At 38.2% G+C, this 5,244-nt stretch overlaps 1 long non-coding RNA gene across 1 annotated transcript; it reads left to right on the top strand.

The window, feature by feature from the left end:
- Positions 1-613: 613 nt before the first annotated feature.
- Positions 614-4,981, top strand: LOC140707707 (uncharacterized). Its single transcript, XR_012087891.2, has 2 exons — positions 614-783; positions 4,703-4,981. It is a non-coding gene; the product is annotated as an uncharacterized LOC140707707 (long non-coding RNA).
- Positions 4,982-5,244: the final 263 nt, after the last annotated feature.

Here is a 5,244-nt window from a genome sequence, read left to right on the forward strand (position 1 = left end):
AAGGAATTTAAGAGAGAAGGAGAGAGCACCTAAACCAAGAAATGAGTCCCAGACAGGAATAGGAGATCTCAAGAAAGATCCTCTCCTTAAATATTTCTCAATCCAAGAAGAAAAGTGGAAATAATGTTCTAAAGAAAAAAAGACCTTGTAATAATGAGGAGATAGTTCTCATAGACTCCTTTAGTGCATTGTCATTAGCTGAAAGAAAATATATTATTATTGCAATAAATTGCTACTAGTTAATAATTCAAGAGTTGTATTCTCATCGTACACCAGTCATGTACAACGCCATGAAAAATACCGGTACATGCACAAGCTTCTTAACTCCTTGTAAATTGCTGGCAATTTATCACAGCAATATATGCCACTTTACTTACACCAGTGTTAAGTAATAGGATTCTGGCCATTAGAACTTCACTGGTAGCATTGTGCCCCTGGTTCTTTAAACAAAACATCCATGTTGCAATGCTACCCAAAAGCTCTCATGACAGAAATAGAGAACAAAAATCACACCTGACTGAAAAAAGCTGATTTCCCAATGATTACTCATTTGCCTAAGGGATGCACAGCTTGTGTGGTGCTGTTACATAATCTATAACAGAAACTGTCCCTTGAGCATATAACAGCAAATTACTCTGCACCTTAAACACAGAGGGTCCTGGGGGAAGATGCTGAATTTTTCATATCCATCAAATATATTTGTTGTTTTAACTGTGAGTTATGGAAACAATTGAATGGACTTTCTCACATGCTATATTCTAAAGGTGCATGGAATGCTGAAAGGTAAATACTGAAGATTTTTCATGCTCTTCTAAATAAAAAGCATAAGAAGCTGGCTATACATTTAGATTCCATGATTAATCTATCTCTGTTGCCTAGCAATAGCTCAGCTGCAGTAGTAAGTGCATGTTGCAGTATACTATACTTTATTGATAATTTCATCTATATCTAGATGTGTGTGTGTGTGTGTGTGTGTGTGTGTGTGTGTGTGTGTGTGTGTGTGTGTGTGTGTGTGTGTGTGTGTGTGTGTGTGTGTGTGTGTGTGTGTGTGAGAGAGAGAGAGAGAGAGAGAGAGAGAGAGAGCATCTGAGATAACCTGTACTTTTTTTTCTTGATGCGGGACAGCAAAACCAGGATTTTTTATCAAAGGAAGTCATAGAAAATGAACCCCCATTTGGAAATCAATTGTAATTTAATTCCTTTCAAACACCTGAAAGGAGCCTGCCAAAGCTGTGTGCCTCTGAGACTAGAGTGCCATGCCCACTTGCTTAAAAATGAGACCCAAAGCAAGCGCTTGGCCCTGATATTGAATTAACATGGCGAGAGTCATAGTGCACATTCCATGCATTTTCATGACACATGTATGTATTCTTTGCAATACAAAATCCATGAGGCAAAATGAAATTCTTTGCTTGAGAGTCTCATTTGATTGATATGATTTGACACACTGCTGATGGCTACTGAATATACATTTATAACCCAAATATTTATATTCAAATATTGATTGCACTTGAGACATGAAAAGTATATTTCCTTTAATTTGAAGATTCATTTGATTTATGCACATGTAAATCACCAACAGGATTCTGGCCAGTATTCCATAAAGAAGCAGCCACATGTTGGGCAGCAGCAATGCATAACAAATTAACAGCAATGATACCAGAAAATCCAGAGTTTTAAAGTAACCAGTTAAAAGTAATAAGATATTTGCAATTAATTCCAATTTTTCCTTCACAAAGTTATCACTAAGTTACATTCCAGTCGCAACTGAAAAAGTAATAAGGCCATTTCTTTTGCAGTGTAACTTTTGGCTACTTCTATAGTGCAAGGCTGTGGCCTGACTAAAGGAAGAGAAATAGTACGTTGTGCAAGTGCTTTTGGAAAATACTGAATGCAAATAGTCTTGAGGCACTTTAAAGACTAATAAGGTTTAGTTAGCACAAGAATTTATGGACTGCAGTTCATGTCCTTAGATGCATAAGTGGGCTACAGTCAACAAAAATCTATGCCAAAGAAGATTTATTTATTAATTTGTTGGTTTTATTTATATGCAGGCTTTCTTCCAATAAGAGGTCTAAAGGCAGCTCACAATATTAAAATGAACAGAAACAATAGGACAATAAGTTAAAGATTAAAAAAAACAATTAAACTGTATGCTAATTAAAATACAATCAAATAATTAAAAGCAAGTACACATTAAAAACCATCTTTCTCTAAAAAGGCATTCAGGGATTCAATCATGATGTTTCAAAGCCTGCCTGAAGAGATGGGTAGTCAGCTGTCAGTGTAAAGATAAAAGGATGTGTTAGTCTTTAAGCTTTGTCAAAACTATGTTGGTTTTGCTGCAATAATCTAACGCAGGTACCCACCTGGAACTTTCTGTAACCAATTGCCTTTTAGAAGTATCTTTCCAAAGTATCTGAAACAGACAGCTATTAGAGAGCCTGGAATTTTTTTAAAAAATCACACACACACACACCCAGCATGTTAAATCTCTACGTATTTTAAGCAGACATCAGCTTTATCTAAGGTGTTTTTTTTAACTAATAACTGCCACCAATGAAAAAAGGGGAAATTATAGTCTTAATGGGAGAAAAACTCAGTGGGCTACTACTGATAAAATAGATTGAAACTAATCATAAAATATCCTACATGGATTTATCCATGTGAGAAAGAGATGGGTTTTCCTGTGTGGCTGGAAGCTTAACACATTTAAATATCCCTATCTATATCAAGTCTGGACTGGAGGAATCCCAAGCCAGAATTAAGATTGCTGGAAGAAATGTCAACAACCTCAAATATGTAGATGATACAACTCTGATGGCAGAAAGTGAGGAGGAATTAAAGAACCTCTTAATGAAGGTGAAAGAGGAGAGCGCAAAAAAATGGCCTAAAGCTCAACATCAAAAAACCAAAAAAACCTAAGATCATGGCCACTAGTCCCATCACCTCTTGGCAAATAGAAGGGGAAGATATGGAGGCAGTGACAGATTTTACTTTCTTGGGCTCCATGATCACTGCAGATGGAGACAGCAGTCACGAAATTAAAAGATGCCTGCTTCTTGGGAGGAAAGCGATGACAAACCAAGATAACATCTTAAAAAGCAGAGACATCAACTTGTCAACAAAGGTCCACATAGTCAAAGCTATGAGTTTTCCAGTAGCAATGCATGGAAGTGAGAGCTGGACCATAAAGAAGGCTGACTGCCGAAGAATTGATGCTTTTGAAATGTGGTGCTGGAGGAGACTCTTGAGAGTCCCCTGGACTGCAAGGAGAACAAATCTATCCATTTTGAAGGAAATCAACCCTGAGTGCTCACTGGAAGGACAGATCCTGTAGCTGAGGCTCCTATACTTTGACCATCTCATGAGAAGAGAAGACTCCCTGGAAAAGACCCTGATGTTAGGAAAGTGTGAAGGCAAGAGGAGAAGGGGACAACGGAGGACGAGATGTTTGGACAGTGTCACCGAAGCTACCAACATGAATTTGACCAAACTCTGGGAGGCAGTGGAAGAGAGGAGGGCCTGGTGTGCTCTGGTCCATGGGGTCACAAAGAGTCGGACATGACTTAACAACTAAACAACAAAATATCAAGGTGGGTAACATTTCTAGCTAAATGAAAGCAAAGTGAATATAAACCACATATGGACAGGGAAAGGGAGTGGAATACTTTTAGCCCTCACTTGGTGCTTCCGTTGTTTTGTAGGACTGTATGATTCAATTTTGAAATTGGGGGGGGATCATTTTTTCAACAACATGTTCCCACAAGTGTGTACCTGATTCAAAATATTCCTCCTGAAAAGAAGAAATATATTTCAGCGTAACCAAGGCTGGGCTCTCTTGTGGTTTCTTTTGCATATGGCCTACACACAACAGGATCAAAAATTGAAACTTGGATGTTTACTGCAAAGTGGGCATTTCATTCTTGAATTTTAGCAATGTGAAGGACCGGAAGGAAGAAAAAAGAGGGAAGGAGAAATCATTTCACCCAGTTCTTTTCTATATATTGAGCAGGTTCTAGTCTTGCCCAATCTGTCCTGAGGAACACTTTTAAAAAGGGAATGTTCATATTCACATTTGTACTATAGAGGGCCTCCTTACATAATTTAACAGTATTGCTTGTTGTAGAAAGAGGTTCATTAACAGGGTTCCATATGACGCTTGAGTAAAGTTATTAGAAGGATTCTTTTGGCATAGTAAAGTAAAAAGAGTTGCCTGAGGAAGAGTCTCAAGGTTGAACTCTTGTTTACTGGCTCAGATCATGACATACTCTGGCTGGGATGTTCCAGAAAAAGAGAAGTTTCCTACCTCTGGTCTCCTCATTGTGCCTGACTACAACATCTCAAAACTTTGCACATGGTTGCCAGTCTTGTCAGAGCCTATCATCCAGACTTTGCAAGGGAAGCTACCTGCTTAGATACATAAAGTACAATATTTATCCATAAATTTATATACATAGTGTACACGGTTGGAAGGTGGGGACCAATTGAAGACTTAATGCCACAGGTAAAGAATTCCCAAAGTGCCAATAACTTATTAGGACGAGTAATACCCTGGCAATAGGTAGAGTGATTAAATGATGTAAATGATCTGCAGGCTAGCATCATTGTTGTCCTCGAAATGTGAGGAATTATGCTTTCAGCAAAGAGTTAGCTCTTTACTTGTGTTCATTGTGTTCATGACTATTGCCCTCTTCACCAGGTCTCCATGATGATATACGCAGTGTATGTAATCCTGCAGCTAAATATCATACTCCATATGAGGAAGTGGATGGGAATCCACAAAAACTACACTGGAATGAGAGCCAAGCATGAATGTTCTACTGTGTGATCTCTGTATTTTGTATCATGTGTCTGAAGAAGTGGACTTCTCCATGAAAACTCACATTCAATTATCTTTAAAGTGCCACTACATTTTTGTCTTTTGTCTTTTTTGATTTTGTTTTTGCCTGATATGGAATAAATCTGTGAATTTTCCTAATGCCATGGTACTTCTCCCTTTTGTTTTCCCAATACAACTTTTTCACTTCTGGTGCCACATGACCCCTTATTCTTTCATCATGTACAGTGCTGTGTATCTAGGCTCTCCTTTACACATTTTGTACCAAATACATAGATGTCAAGGTGAGGAAAGGAAAGCTATTTGTTTTATGTCCTTGCTCTAAGTAAGTGAGGTCCAGCTGAAATAAGACATAGCAGTCACAACTCACCTTTCCTTTTGCCTCTGGGTGGGTCTGCAGTGGT

This window comes from Pogona vitticeps, chromosome 5 (genome assembly GCF_051106095.1).
Source record: "Pogona vitticeps strain Pit_001003342236 chromosome 5, PviZW2.1, whole genome shotgun sequence".
NCBI classification, from domain to species: domain Eukaryota; kingdom Metazoa; phylum Chordata; class Lepidosauria; order Squamata; family Agamidae; genus Pogona; species Pogona vitticeps.